This window comes from Dromaius novaehollandiae, chromosome 7, assembly GCF_036370855.1.
Source record: "Dromaius novaehollandiae isolate bDroNov1 chromosome 7, bDroNov1.hap1, whole genome shotgun sequence".
In the NCBI taxonomy this organism is placed as follows: domain Eukaryota; kingdom Metazoa; phylum Chordata; class Aves; order Casuariiformes; family Dromaiidae; genus Dromaius; species Dromaius novaehollandiae.
The window spans coordinates 9,267,209-9,283,814 of NC_088104.1; the positions used below are offsets into that span (position 1 = coordinate 9,267,209).

General features: G+C 39.4%; 1 protein-coding gene across 4 annotated transcripts in view; it reads right to left on the bottom strand.

Annotated features, from left to right (window-relative positions):
* SLC35F5 (solute carrier family 35 member F5) overlaps positions 1–4,413 on the bottom strand; it is a 37,782-nt gene extending 33,369 nt beyond the window's left edge. For 3 of the 4 annotated variants that reach the window (XR_010389924.1, XM_026097122.2, XM_064514637.1), the window contains exons 1-2: positions 4,276–4,413; positions 1,487–1,557 (exon numbers count right to left, since the gene is read on the bottom strand). The gene's annotated coding sequence lies outside the window, so the exon portion shown is untranslated. Of the gene's footprint in view, positions 1–1,486; positions 1,561–4,275 lie in introns of all 4 variants that reach the window. The other variant, XM_026097123.2, reaches the window with a different exon arrangement.
* Positions 4,414–16,606: the final 12,193 nt, after the last annotated feature.

Below are 16,606 nucleotides of genomic sequence, written 5' to 3' on the forward strand. Positions count from 1 at the left end.
AAACCAGTCTGGAGTCCATCTAATCAGCCACTATGTGCCAGTCCAGATACTGGTAAATATGTAAGGCTCCAAAAGCAGATAAGAAAACCCTGCAACTGACAACCAAGAATAATAAAGCCGTAAGTTTTACTGCTCAGAAGTGCTGGAAGTTCTCTCTCTTCTTTCTTATTCATGGAAGTGTCTAATCCTTTTGAATTCTGCTAAGCCCTTTGTTTTTAGGATATCTTGTATCAACAGGAGTCATACCCTATATTAATGAGTCACAAATTAATGGTACAGAGGTAGTAGTAAGGGCAAAAAATAAGTATTTATCCTAAATTTTGCCTTTGATTATCTGCCAACCATAGCTAAAAGTTTATAAACTGTGAATAAGAGGTAAAAATTAAGCATACTTTTCACCTATTTTAAATTAGATTAAGAGGTGGACTATAAAGACTGATCATATAAGCCTACGATTCAGACCTAAAGTTATTAACAAATTCAGCCTCCACCGAACTCATCAAGACTTACGCATGGCTTAGCATCTAGCAAGTTCAGGCCTTTTGCCATGCAGAGTCTACTGAACAACTAAAAGGGGGTAAGAAGATTTTGAAGATTTAGTTGGAAAACACAGACATGCACTTGTCCATTTTGTACATCACACATCCTACTCTCACTGCAGATTCTGAATGCTTATTCAGTTCAGTGCCCTCACATATAACCAGTAGCTGCTGTCATATTTTCCTTACACTATCAACCTAAATGGAGATTAAGATCAGTATCTCAGATAATCAAGAGAAAGGACATTTACCACACACAGTCCGATCAGTTTGTGTATGCCTGATGTACATACCCAGAACATGTAACCGAGTATGTTAATAAAATAAATAGAAGGCAAAAAGATGCTTAAAAATTCTTCTCACTATCCGTACTAAACTGAATATTGCTAAGAGCAAGATACCATCCAATTGAGTATTTTCAGCCCTACTTAATCCACATTAGGTATACTCATGTAACTAGGTGTAGAGTTTGCATCTAAATTTAGTTATTATGCAAAACCTGATCTGACTGTCTATCAGGGTACTGATTTAATGGAGGCTGTAGCCCTCAGTGGAGCTGACCAGGCAGAACGCTGTTCAATGCTTATTGCATTATGCAAGACACTTCCCTCAAAGAACATGGCTTCATAATTACAGGACATCTAATTCATTGAGTGCACACAGATTTATGATAAGTTTAAGCTACCAGAAGACATACAAGCTGAAATAAAAATGTTGATTTTAAAGTAAATACAATATTTTACTAAATATAGTAGAAAGTTTAGCCTATGTAAACCCTTTGTTTCCATTATTTGGAAAAATGCTTTCCACATGTTTTAACTTTTAACATACAGGTTGAAATTAGACATTCAGACTTAATATATTGATTTAAAAGGTATTTCTCAACACCATCATAATTTTCAATAAAGAGTTTTTTTTTTTTTTTTTTTTTTTTTTTTTTTTTTTACCATTTTAACCGTGTTAGAGTTGGGGCTGTCATCTTGCAGAACCATTTTTCAGCCAGTTACGTGAAGATCTTCTGCTGAAAACAAACAAGCAAAAAGAAAAACCCTTAATGTTCCTTTTCATGACACTGTATTTTGTTTTTTAAATATTCTAGGATATCATATTCTAGATCATTTTGAGTCACCACTTTTATCTTTTTGGAGTAGCATAAATTAAAAATAGTCTCACTATGTAGAGTTGTGTAGAATGTGTGTTCACCTAGCTGATTACACTGAAGTCAACAGCCTGAGCAGCTTCTCCAACTCCAAAAGGTAAAACTTTGTTTTGTGATAATGAACATGCAAAAGGTGACTTCTCAGGACAGGACATATAATTCCACAGTTGATACTTCATGTACAATTGTATTTCTATAGCACCAAATGTTTCTCCTAACAGGAAAAAAGTGATGATCTGCAAAGTTTAACAATAAAAGGGAAAATTATTATAAGCTCAAAAAATATGAAATAACTTTTGCTGTACTGATGATTAGGGGGATATCATTATGAGCAAAAGAATTACCAAATCATTGCAACATAGGAGAATTGCCTCTGGCTCCTTTATGAGAGGAAGAAGAAAAAAAAAAAAACCTAACAAGAGACCTAGAACAGCAGCTCAGTCACAACAAACTGTGGTGCAAGCTAGCCAGCTTGAAATCTTTCCTTATATTTACTCAAGACTATTTCACATGCGATTTGAAAGACAACCTTACATACCAAGACAAGGTTTGCATGTAGTAGAAATAGTTTTAGTTTTTCCAGTTATACCAGCTGCTCCAATAAGACAAGTTCTGGAGCACAAACCTCCTTTAACATATACTGTTGGCAGGTGATTCTCTTTCCTTATCTGATTACTGATAAAATAAACAGAGGTTGTTTCAACTCTAGCTGGAAAAAGACTGAAAGTAAACTGAAGGATCATTTTAGAGCCATTCTTCCAAATCTGAAAATGTACATTAAAGCAATGCTAATTTAATACAACTCTGACCTCCACTCAACTTTCAAGAGGTATCACTAAAGGAGTGTAAACATGAGAATCTTCAGAACAGATGGAAAGGTGAGCCTTATGCAACATGACAATCATAGTCACTAAAGCCCTGTCATCTTTACTCAAAGAAAGTTTCTGGTAGAACCCTACACAATGAAGCAAAGGACCCACGGGAGGAAACTGAAGACATAACTTTCATGTCAATACAGAGTACTCCAGGTAGAGATCACCCTTCCTAACTAAATAAGAAGTTATGCAAGGCCAAAATATGCATAGGAAACACTGATTTTAGTGGCAAAATAAGAAAAATCATCTTCACATAAAGAGATGCTCTAGGAATCCATTAATAAATAATACTTACCTGAAAATATAACAGTCATAATATCAAACTGTCATGCCACAATTAGATCCTGTTATCTAAAGAATAATAGGAAGACTTGAGACAGTTTCCTATTCAGCACTCACTCAGATGGTTTGCTTTAAAAATACAGTTTTCTTATATAGAAATAGGAATGCTTAACATTAACCTCTTATGAACTTGTCCACATTTACCAGCTATTACAGTACCTAACCACAGACTCCCCAGGTTCATTCATACAGCATCCTAGTATGACTACAACCCTTCTAGACATGAACACCTATTACTGCAATAGATTAGAAACACAGTAATTTCAAGTTGGCAGAGTGAAAGTTGACAGCTGAACTTGGCCTTGCCCTCCTTCCCATGTTCCTCCAACAACATTAGAAGAAAGTTTTTAGTGGCAAGCGCCCAAAGCCTCTTTACGTGACATTGTGTACAGAGCAACAGACACCTCATAGGCATAGATAGTTAATACATTTAATGTTGGCTAAAAATTACAGGCGACATCTGTTTCACAGATGTCATCCATCTAATGCAATATCTAAACAGATCGCACTTTGTCACAGGATAAGCTGCCACCGATCGCCGATAAGGACACCACAGCCTCCAAAGCTGCACGTCACTCTCACATTTGAAAGCTGAGCCTTCCAGGCATGCCAGAAACACTGCACTCAGAAACACGAGTTCAGAGGCTAAATAGGATCTTCTCCTTCCTGCCTGCCTACTGCTACTCTCAGGGAAAAGCAGCAGGAACAATGAGGAGCAGGAAGTCAATAAACCTCCTCAGCGCACTCAGAAGTGGATGCCCGAGGAGAAAGAAATATGACTCTCCAGCCCGAGGGATCGCTGAGGAGGAAGCGCGGGTCCCCTTCCTGCAGCCACACGGAAAACATGAACTGGAGGTAAAACACGCACTAAGCGCTGGAGGCTGCGGAGGGAAGGACAGACCCGGACAGGGAAACACCAACGCGCGGGGGGCCACGATCCCCCTCGCGCCGCACACGGGGTGCGCAGCGAGTCCGTCGCCTGCGAGTCCGCTTCAGCGCGCGCAGCCCCTGCGCGGCGCCTCCTGCCCCCACCGCACGGCCCGGCCGGGGGCCGCGGCGGGGCGAAGCGCCCCTGACACGGACGCGCGTGGGGAGGGGGCCGATGGAGGCCCGGCAGAGGGGAGCAAGAGCGGCGGCACAAGCCGTCTCCAGCCCTCGCCAAGCGCCGCGGCCGCCCCGCGGCGACGCTGCCCCTCAGGGCGCAGGGCCGCAGCGCCCCGGGGCAGGCCGCGCACCGCCAGCGGAGGCGCGGCGAGGCCCCGCTGCCGCCCCCCCGGCAGCCCCCGCCCCGTGACACCGCGCGCGAGGGCTGACAGCCGCCGCGGAGGCAACAGCGCCGGCCCCGCTGCCACGGAGGTACCTGAGCGCCGCGCTGGGGCCCGCAGCTCCGTCCGGCGGCAGCGCCGCCCGCTGCCCGCCCTGCCCCTCCCTCCCCCTAAGATGGAGGCGTGCGCGAGCGGCGTCGGCTGCGCCGCGCGCGGAGAATCCATCGCCGAGCCCGCGAGCGAGAGCCGGCACCGCCCCCTTCTCCCCCCACCCCTCCGCGCTCCGCGCCGCCGGCGGGCCGGCTCGCTATCGAGCCGCTCGGGGAGCCGCTCGCCACCCCTGCCGGCTGCGCGGTGCGGCGCGGGGGTCTCGCAGCAGCTGGGGCAGGGACAGGCGCGTGACGTCACCGTCAGACGTTAACGGTGGAGCGGGCCCAGGTCTGCTGCTGACGTAGTTCTCCGAAACGAAAAATAGACCCTTTTTGTTGGGGTTTTGTGAGGGGGAAACCCTCCCTCTCCCCCTTCCTCTGTTCAGGCGACGAGGCAATTGGGGGCTTAAAATACCTGAGGTTTAAAATACCTGAGGTGACAGTGCTCCACCCCAGTAATTACCGCTTCCCTCCCCCGTTTTCCCACCGGGAAGTGGGTGTCTCCGTAGCCCGGACACACCTAGCAGGCAGAGAGCTAATAAATACCTGGAGACAAAGGGGGGAGTTAACGAGAGGTGCATACGAGGAATTGAAACGGAGAAAACGGGGGAAGGGTGTAAATCGTTGAATTTGTTGTCTGCAATGTGTGCACACTGGTGTAGTGCTTCTTATAAAATTGATGTATCTGTGCTTTCTTTATTTCAATGATGTTTCATCAACTACATTGGAGTTTTCAGCTCAAGCATCCAAAATGTGCAGTAGATCTTTGAAGAAGAAAAACTTAGCTTTTTAACGTTTTTGCGACTTTCATTCACCATAAAATGCGTTTATAAATTTTATAGTCCTTTTCTCAGCACTGTGATCTGTAGGTGGTAAAGGTCTGCTCAGTGAAGCTTGGCTTGTAGGCCTGCAAAGTCACAGTATGAAGTCGGTGTTGGACCAGAGTCATGAGAAGTCCTGAAGAACCAAGGAGGATCCTGTCGGGCACAGCATGAGTCTCGGGAGCCTGCTTAAAGCCTGTCGGGGGAAGGCTGACAAGGAGAGAGGTGGCTTCCTGATTTGCAGACATCTAATCTTGACAAATACTAGTTAGGTGTCAGTGTTTGGCCTTCTACCTTTCCTAACTGCATTAAATGGTATGGGCCAGTTATAGATAGTAGTTTGATAACAGAGACAATGAAGTTGGCTTCTTAACTTCTGCTGCTGGAGTTCCCCCATAAAGGGTAGGAGGAACTTTCATTTGTTGGCATTGGCTTCTTAAAGGCAATTTATAGTATATGGGACAAAAGACCTCAGCAGGCCAGATTTGAGAGGGGGAAAAAAAACCCTGTTTCTGTGAACCCTTGTGGTTAGAATGGCTGTATTCAGTATATCAAGAACTCCTGATTTTGGGAAGAAAAAGTAGTAAAACTGGACTTTAGTTTGTTTTGCCAGATGTAATGGGTAGTTCTTTGTTACCCCATGCAAAAATGTGGTAACTATGCTCTGCTGCAGAAGCACAGTCTTTTAAATTGACTATCTTTTAACAAGAGAAGGCATAGAATAGCTTTGACAGAAGAGAATTTCCTTTGGATAGAACAGTAATTATCAACCCCGTATACAGTGTCTTTCAAAGCAATGTGAGGTGGAGGGAGATAAGCAGGTCGAAAAAGAAAAAAATAGAGAGGAACAGCATACAGACTAAGGAACTAGAGAATGGAGAAGTGGAATAGAGCTCAGAACTAGCATGTTGTAAAGAGAGAACAAAGAAAAAGTTATGAAGAACCTTGAGAAATGTCCTAAAATACACTGAGATGGTGGAATCTTTGTTTCATAATTGCAGTAATCTTTACAGTTTGTGATGCAGTATCTGACAGAACCAGGAAGCAGTAGAAATTCATTTAATTGTCAAAATGGATATCTACTTTATGAACACCCTTTCTAGAATTGCCTTTTTTAAATTTTATAAACATATGAAACTACATTAAAACACAGTTACCTTAAGCTTAATTTTGAGATGCATGAATTGTTGTCTAACCAACCTGTATTTTAAGGTAAACTAGCCTAGGCTTAGACGAGTTTCCAAAGTTAGGTTATTGTTTATATTGGTTTTGTGGTCCGTGTTAACTCCTGGTAGTCACTGTGGGTTAGTATTTGAGAACTAAGCTTGTAATATCAATCTGCTGATACTGTATCTGGTGGTGCAACTAGCACTTTGCTAATGATTCAGTTTAAAAAAAAATAACATAAATGCAACTTACTGCAAAATTCAACCGTTACATGTTTGGGGAATTTGAGAGTAAAGACTGCTAGGAAATAAGAGTAAGCCATGTAGACAGATAAGTGGAATGGTCAATAACATTTAATTGCAATTAGGTAAAACATATGATGTAGCTGTGAAGTGAATTTCAGTGCTATTCACCCCTATGAACTGTTGAAATAAAGCAACATACTTTGTGCTTCCTACAAGTTAGTGATTAAAGAGGTGTATGATCTTTTCCACAAAATGATTGGGCATAACCTATTTTAAGTCTCCTGGGTGAGTGTTACTGTTTGACTTGAATTATTTCCTATATAAACTCATAAACTTCCTCATAAACTGGTTGTTAGAAGTAGTAAAACACAGTCCCAGGCCTTGAGTGTTTATAGTCTAAACAATAGAAGGAAATGTAGTGAACTATGCTCTATCTTTTTTTGAAGAAATCTGAGCATATATTATAAATTATAGTATATTGATGTGCCTCTGTCCTCACTGTTTTCTGCCTTTGAGTCAAAATATGCAATATGGTGCTTTTGTATAAAATTTTGACTTTACAACTATGGAAATAAATTACAGGTTAAATGAATTTCTTAGACAAAACTGCAGGAAAACAGCAGTGCTCTCGAAATGGTGCTTTCTGTTGATTTGGAGGAGCTGGGAGTTACATAAAATGAAACTACAAAAATACGTATGCACTTTACAGCATCTAGTTTTCTTTGGTCTTGCACATCCTTCCTGTAAGTATTTATACTGGGATTTGGCAAACTTTCGTGGCTTATCCAAGGTCAGTCAGTTAATAAGTAGCAAAACCAAAGACATCCAAAGAGTTATGACTACAGTAATCTGGTCTAGAAAGTATACGTAACACCTATTTATAGTGATAGCTAATGGTGCTTTTACAAAACAATAAATATTTTGACAATTGTAATGCATAATTTATATTAAAATGGAATGATTGTTCAACCTATATTAAAATCAAGCTGCATACATTTGTGTGAACAGGGAGAAGAAATAAGGCAAAAAGGGAGGTGCAGATCTTCTGCCTTTTCTAAAACTATCTTAAGCTGCAATAACTGATCATGCGGTGGTAGAACAACTCTGGAAAAGGTGAGTTTTTCTTTGAGGGCCTAGCATAATAAAGCTCAACTTAGGTTTACTGCACTGAGCAAATGCTGCCCAGAAATGAGTGGCACTGGCTAGTGTGAGGGATGGCAAAACATCTGAAGGGGCACAGATTTTTTTAGTATTTTCTCTGACTCCTTTGACAGTGAAAAGCATATGAAATCCAATCATGAATTAAAATTGTCTCTTTAAAGGTAGTTCCACATGTCCTCTGCTGTATGTGAGCTTTCTCCTCTATATTTTATGAGGCAGTTTGTATCTTAGTGCAGCAGCATAGCTAAATCCAACTTGTTAATGTTTTAATTTAAAACATTTTCACTGAGAGGCAGGCAAACAGATAACTGCTGTTTTTAAGGTGGAGTGCCAAACTTTTCTTCATCACAGGATGAGGCACTTAGGCTGTGGTTCTTGAGGCATTTGAAGAAAATGGGTCAACATTATAAGAAGACCACAAGCTTGTGCTTTTTAAACTTAAAAATATCACAGGACTCTTGTATTTTTAGCTCTTGACTAACTAGTTTGCTTCCTATTGTAAAAGTTCATGTGATGATCTTGTGTTTTCTGTGAAAGAAGCTGCTATAGGAATTGTTTCTCCCCTTTTTTACTGTTAATCTTTTTCAGAATTAGGGCTTGAGTGTATCAGATGTTGAAATAAAATTACTATCTGTTTATGTATATTGCAAGTATATACATATTGCATAATAATTTTTGTTGCTGTGAATAATTCTATAGAGTAATATAAATGCTACACTTGTAGGCAAGGCAAAATTGTATTTACTTCCCAACAGTATTGTAATATTTTCTTGAAAGAAAACATTCTCAGTTGTATTTCACAAGTGTGATTATTAATTTGTATTAATAATGAAAATTAGGATTTGTTTTCTGCTCACCAGTGTTCTATTTATGATAATGTAGTAGCTGATTTGGATGGAATAGATCAGATCCCAGGCATGAAGTTTAATACTCTGTAGGCCCCACAGTAGATCTCTACAAAGAAATTAAATCTGCTTATTTTAGAGAAATGCTTCCTTCAAAAGCATTTGGATCAGATCTTTAATGAGCAAGAAGTAAACAGCAAAGCAGAAGAGACAATATTAACAGTTAAACTGATATAGTCAGTTTTGATCGGCGGCTTTACTCCTTAGGGGAAGGTGTAGTCCAAATGTTCAGGAGTATATTTATTGTAGCATGCATGATGGCAAAAGTTTCTCTGTTCTATTGGGTTAGACTGAAAGTCCGTCCACCCCAGAATCAAGTGTCCACAACAAGTGGTAACAGATGCCCCAGAACCGTAAACAGGACAGTTGCAGAGCAACTGTTTCCATGGTATTCCTTGAAAATAAATGGTTTAGAGATGTTCAAAATTCGGTCAAGATGTTTAATAGTTCTTGATGGAGCTATGAACTTGTCTAAGCCTTTTTGTGAACTCAGCTGTACTCTGAAACATCAGGTGCTAAAGATTTATTTTGGAAGAGTTTCACAGTGTGCTGCCACCTGTCCACTTTTGCTGTTCTTTTTGAGATGCTGAGGTTAAAACTTCACAAATTGGATACATTACGAGTTACTCTGTTATACTTGGGATGATTTCCATTTTGTGCTCAGTTCTCTTCCAGGTAGTTGTAAATATTTTGTTTGTATTTTTTACTCATGCTGAGCTGGTTAAATGGGTGGTGTTACCTATTTTACCTTATATGATAACGTTCTAAGAAACTTCAACACTTAATATTATTTTGAATAAAACTTATCCTCAGTAGTACGAAAACAGCCAGTACTTACAGGAAAAAATGTTACGCTGCAGATATATTACATGCAGAAACCACAAACATTTTTGCAATGTAGCTTTTTATCAGGCGTTATTCTTCATAGCTGTAGAAAATGAACTAGGATCTAGAGCTTTTTATGCTGTGTTTCTGCTGAACATTACTTACAAATATTAGCTAGTAATAAGATTACAACCTAGTAAAAAGACTTGTTTGGGGAAGTTATCACTTACTTGAGTCTCTTTACTCTGCTGATTTACTGTAGTCAAGAAAACAGGAATCTTAATTGGCAGTGGGATTTCCCAGACTGAGGATATGACTGAATTGCTATCACTTAATTATTTTCAGTAGATAAATAATGATCATAATTTCTTAAAAAGGATAATAAAAAAAAAATTGGAAGCCTATCCAAGCAAAACTAAAAGTAAATGAAAAGCAAACCTTCAAAAGCATTCTGAGTCCCAGATTTACAATGCAACTGAGAACAATCATAAGCCTAAGAGGGGACTGCACGTGTAACCTTCATGCGTGCTGAAAAATAGGAAATCATTTGAATACTGTAGCTAGCAGAATTGCTTGTGTGAGTAACTGCTCTCTGTCTTGAGATTCAATCCAAAAATTAGGCCTCAATGCAGTGTCTAACGTGATTTTTACTTATACTGAATAGTACTGTAAAAGCATCTTCCTAAAGGTCGAGTCAGGGAGTTTGCTCAGTACAGGACTAAATTAGTATTGGATGTAATCTGATCCTGTATAGCCAGGAGAACATAGAACAGCTATTTGTGCTTGGGTACATTAGTGTATGAATAAGGACAATGATTCACTGAGGCTAATTGCAACATAAGGTACTATTCAAAGTGAATTGGAGTATTGCCCAATATGGTAATAGTTAACTGAGCCCTAGCTACAAATGCCTAATATTCAAGATAAGTCAGGTAACCTCATAAGAAAGGCCTAAAGCAAAGAAACAGATGTTTGCAAATTGATCCTTATGGTATTAGCAGGGGAGACATACTCTCTATATAGGTTTCTATATATAGAACATGGAAATGGATTAAAGCGGAAGCTATTCTGCACGGAAATGCAGGAGAAAAGTTTCTTTAAGAGAATAACTGTTTTTCTCGTCTTGTAAAAGTACCTATAGTCTTTTCAGTCTCTTTTAAGTCACACTGGAAAAATCAAAGTTTATCGAATTGGAAATTGCACTGAGAAAGCTATTGAATTTTGTTTTTTGCTAGTGCATTGTCTTCAAATATTAAGGCTTCAACTTGACTTTTATGAGTAAATATTTTGGTTAACTTGGTAGGATGGCAACCTGTCTTGGGAAAAGCATGTAGTGCCCCATATAGGTATTTCACTTTTCTCAGTGTTGCAGTAACGGTTAACGTAATACCTAGGTCATTTGTCTGTCTACAAGATTTGGCCCAACTTACATATACATCAGGATCACTTGCCACAGTAGTTGCTTTTATTAGTTTTTTGAAAGCAGTAAGAGTTGAGTGAAACACTTGAAATATATGCATAAGCAGCAAAACACTTTATTCTGGTACTATACCTGAGGAGAGCATATTCTCAGAACGTTGTGCTCTTCTAAAACTACCTGTAATCCTTACTTACATCAACTTAATGGGCAACATGACATTGTGGAGTTTCAAATGTGCTTTTATACTTCTGAAGGAAGAATGAAGGCATTATTTCAGGAAATTTTCCTGTATTATTTCAGGAAGTTTTCCTGTAGTCTTCCAGCAAGGCAAGGAAGAAACCCCAACTTTACAGAAATTAGTTAAATAATTTTTCTCTATATATTACCAAATTAACTGAATAAACCCAGTATAGAAGTCGTATACGCAAAAGAAATAGTTGAGAAATGCAGGAGAAAAGTTTCTTAAGAGAATACTGTTTTTCTCATCTTGTAGAAGTACCTATAGCCTTTTCAACACAGTCTCTTTTAAGTCACACCAGAAAAATCAAAGTTTATTGAACTGAAAATTGCACTGACAAAGCTACTGATTTTGGTTTTTGCTAGTGCATTGTGTATAGCTTTGAGACTGTATCCATTTTTGTCGTGCATACAGCATTGTCAGTAGAAATAGAATTTTTAAGGAAAGCAATATTTTGTAATGTTTCCACTGTTGACTAGTTTGACCTATTAAAGTTCATGGTTTCAAAACAAATCATGCATCTTAGAAGAAACTTGGGCTCCAGATAGCTGTGATAATTGAAAGAGATAATGCACCAGCTGTTTGTTACTGTGCCACAGCTCTGCTAGAGAACATTCCTAATTCTGCTAGAGGGAAGGCAGCCACGTTATTTAAACCATGAAAGAGGATATTTTTAGTTATCTGTCTCATTCTGTCTGGAGCAAATTAGGGAGTGCTTATTTGTGCTTCTGCCAATAGAAGCGTGGATGCTGTAACATCCAGCTGATCAGTAAGGCTAATACCATCTTCAACCACCACTCTGCTTGATGCAGAAGAGGACAGTTGTCTAGGATTAAGTTCCTATTTCATCTTCCCATGTCATCATGAAGTAAATGCAGAAAGAATAATATGGCAGTATAACAATATTTGAGATTTAGTAGCATTTAACATTGTTGTCTTGTCTGCTAAAAACTAGTCTGAGGAGTCAACAGTTCAGGTTTTTCTTTACGATTTTAAAAAAAGTGTATTCTTCTCAGTTCATCCAAAAAAGATACAAGTGTTTCTAAATGACTTTTCACAAGAGGATTATCTAGAATGGGAAGTGGAACATGAGCAGCAAAATCCCTTCAAAAGTTGATAAAAATATGTTCTATGAGATGCTTGTTCTGACTTTAACAGGCTTTGTTTTCACTTGTTTACCTATCACAGATTCAATTGCTTTCAGCTTTAAATATTTGAAGAGTTCAAAGTGCTTGTCACAGCATGGCTTTTGCTCAAAAATCCAGGGCATCATTGCATGTTACTACTTTTGTGAAATGACCTACTTTGATACTTTTCTGTTCTAAGCATCTATGATGTGCCACTTTTCTTGCGCTTGTATTTGCCATTTTTTGTGACTTTGTTTTACCTCAGTGAGCTTCCTTGCTCAGCTAGATATCCAGTCATTAACAGATACATGCAACAGCTCCTAAACCATAAGGTAGAGACCTGCTGATTTGATTTAGCACAAAAAAAGAAAAAGAGAAGAAAAATAAAAGAGCCAATAAATAAAAAATAACGTTTTTACGTGTGCTTGCAAGATATCATGGGGTTTAGTCGTATGCATGGTTCATGACTTGGTGAACACGAAGGTTGAAACCAAAAGCACAAGCATTGAGCAAGTTAGATTCTTACTTATACTTTAACATAACTGAGAACCTAAATCAATTGTAGTTGTATAGTATCTAAAAGATTTATTAAAAAGGTAATACAAATTTGTTCCAGCCAAGGAAGTAAATAGATACATCTCAGAACTTTTAAGGATATTTGTTACACAAGAAAGCATGGATTTTCTGACTATGACTTGGCTCCCAGTTGCAACAGTGTCAAATAAGGGTAGTATATACACAAAAGACAAGGGGGAAAGAATAGTATACCTTTGTGCGGTTCTAGGAATACTGCTGCCATCATTCTATTAATTTGTTCACAAAAACTTTATAAAGGAACAACATGTAGTTCAGTGAGCTTTACACGGCAATTCAGTGTTTCTCTGGACAGCATGACTTACCTGTTGTAAATTTTGCCCCTGTCCAGAACAGCATCAAGTTCTTATTTAAGCAATCAAGTTTTTAGTCAAATCTTCCTGTATATATTTTTTTCTTGCTGTTCTGTTGTTTCTAACAAATACAATGGGTGATAGTGGTGTTGTATAAGGATATAAATAAGCCCTCATTTATAAGTTCCTCTCCCCTTACAAACCTTGTCTTGGCATATAGGAGATGATAGCTGTTTTTTTTCCATTCATTATTTTGAGAAATATGGTTGGACCAATTATATTTAGAAAGTGAATGTTTTTGTTGATCTAAATAAGAACTCTTGGAGAAAAGCCACACCAAATGAGAAGCTGGTAATTTGCCATGATTTCACCATGTGCAGCTCCATTAAATTACATGCCTCCCATATGGCTGTTGCTATAGCTATGCCAAAATCAACCAGTAATATTATAATTTTCTTGCTGTCCTTGGAAAAATCTACATATGTCAAATATCAGGGTAGATATAATCTTTTCTTGTTTAGCTCTGTTGTGTGCAGTATTCAAACAAGTTACTTTTAATAAAAAAATATTCAGGAAATGATGGATAAATTAAGCTAGGTACTTTATAAATACTTGTAATAAAACAAATGTCCAGTAGATGATCTGGACCTGATATTCCTTGGCTGTTGTTTCCCTGGCTTTTATTGTTGGTTTTACGTGGGCATATGATCAATGTGATGTAGTGGAAATTTACCCATCTTTTAAATTTAATTTATACCAGTCTAAATTGCAATATGGTGACCCAGGCATTTTATTTTATTCTTTTTTTTTCCTGGGCATTTCCAAAATCCCTGCACCCTTGCAATTTTGATTTCTTTTTTTCATGTTTGTCACACTTTACTGTGCTTCCCGGGACTTGATCCATATGTGAATTCACAAGGTTCTTTATGTGTTCAACAGCAGGCCATTTACTGCATGAAAACAATCCAGAATGAGCAGGATTCTGAAAAGCTTCCTGCGTGTCTTAAGAAGTGATTTGTAGCACTTTTTGTCTCTGTATGTACTTCAGGCCAAAGGAGTAGAGAATCTGCAATGTGTAATGTTGCCCAGAGCTAGTAAATCATACTTGCATCATGGAAGAGCTTGGGATCCCAAGGCTATTTTTATAAAATGGCAGAAAATTGTCTGAAAACTACCCCCATCCCAATCAAATGGGGAGACTGCTCCTGTGTTTGCTTGTTGACTAATACTAATACTTTCCTCCTGAACTTTGTTTATCCTTTCACTCCTCGTGTCTGTATCCATCTGCATTCTTGGCCTTCAGGCAGTTTGCAAGGTAAATGTAAAACAAGAAACAATAACATAAAGGTAATCTACCTCGATAATTACTTGTATTATCATGGCTATTCAGAAAAAGACCACCTGTAACCCAACTTTGCTAATGAAGACTGGACTATGAGGCATCACAGGATGATATTGCTGGATTATGTGCAGGATGGTACCAGATATAGGCAGTTTGGGGTTTTATTCGTTCTGGTTCCACTGCAGAGATGGAAAGCATCAATTGCTGTTTCACTTTAGAGACTCAAATTCAGGTACACTCCCAAAACAGTGAAAAGCTTTGCAGGAGTTTGGGACTGATATCTGGCTAAATTAGGACTTTCAGAAAAGCTTCAGAACATTAACCATGAAAAACAAGCAAAATGGCTTTTTCTTTGACTGCTGTACTGAAAAAATAAATTAGTTGGAAAACATTTCAGTATAACAAAGTCTTAAAATACATTATTTGGCACTGCAATCCCTCTGGATCTGGTTGAATTTTAACTTTATAGACTCAATTTTGTAGCTTAAGTGCAAGACTTAGGTTAATAGTACCCACCAAGATAATCTATATGGCACTGCATGAACCTGCAAAGGCTCTATAGAGGAATTGGTTGATAATTTAAATTGTTTGATCTACTTGAGCTTTGGTGAGGAGTACCCCCAACTTGCATTTGTGATGCATGTGTGGGACAATATCACTCAGAGGAATCTTGCACCTTTACTTTATTGAATTGGAGCCTGGGTCCACAGCACCTTGGAGAACTGCTTCTGGCAGGCATAGTAAAAATGAAACCTGAGACCTCACGGCTAGCGAGTTTAGTCTTTCAATTTCTTCCCTTGCAAAACTGTAATTGACTTGGCATCTCTCTACACTGGAGAAATCCTATGCTTTCTGCATTCCTTGAATGCTAATTCTGCTGCAATTTAGTAAAATACAATGCATTATTACTGCTTTTTTTTGGTATCAGTGTTGATAGACCTGGGTCTCAGGAAGAATGCAACCTGATCACAATAGAGTTATTTACTAGATTTGTTTCACTTTCCATATGAACTGCCGTATTTTTTTCCTGCTGAATGTTTTATGAGCTCACAGAAGACATTTGGACTCACAAGGGGAAAAAAAATATAAGGAATCCAGCTGTGGGATGTTTTCTGTAGGGTACATGAAAATATATCAAACCTGCAAACACTTTACAGTAAATGATGCTTTGGTTAGCAAAAAGTAATCAGCATGCTTTTATAGCAGTTTTATTTCTGTCTTTTTACTTTACTATTAAAGCTTAGCTAGACTAACCAGGAGTGTTAGTTGGAAATATTGGGTAGTAAAGAAGAGCCAGCTATAGTACACTAACAGTTACTCTGTTCAAACCTGGCTACAGCTGAACATTGCTCCAGTAAAGTTGAAGTTTTCAGCACCTCCTTTGCTTGCCCACATTCCCCAGCACAAGCTGGCTGCCCGCGGGAGCCAGACAGTGGCTGAACATCAGCACTGGACTGCCACGGGCAGCAGCACAACCCGCAAGGCAGGGGCCTGGCAGCCAGGTCCTCACCCACCGTGGCTGGGTTCAGCCAGCCCAGATCACCAGGCAGGTTCATGGTGATGAGGCAGCCCCAAGGTCAAGGCAGGAGATCAACCTGCAGATGAGGGTCAGGCCTAGCAAGGGTAGCCTGGGTCAGACACACCCCACAGTTGCTGGGCAGGTCAACAGGGACAAGTCAGGTTTGAGGTCAGGCTGGAAAGCAGCCTGTGGACCAGCAGGGCTGACCTTAAATGCAGTCCTGTGCCAAGGGCAGGGCATGTGGAGAGGCCCCAGGTGAGGCTGGTCAGGGCTTTTAAGGCCCATTAGTGCACCTGACAACCAGCTGTTTTGATGGGCTACCAAATTTATCTTAGCTGTGATTCTACCACAAGGCTTATATCCTCCTATTGCTGAAGCTGTAGCAGCAAGCAAAGGACCAAGAAGACCAAAACAGTTGGGTATTAGTGCTGCGAGGTACTTGGTGCTTTTCCAGTGGAGTGTTTTATTTACGGGAGAGAGCATGTGGCAGGTGAAATGTGCTAGAGGAAGCCAGCTAGATCACTCTGCTTTTCATCTAGAAACATCAAAAAAAAAAAAAAAAAAAAAAAAAAAGGAACAAGAAGTATCTACTTCTGCATTTGTTGCATGGTCACGCTGTT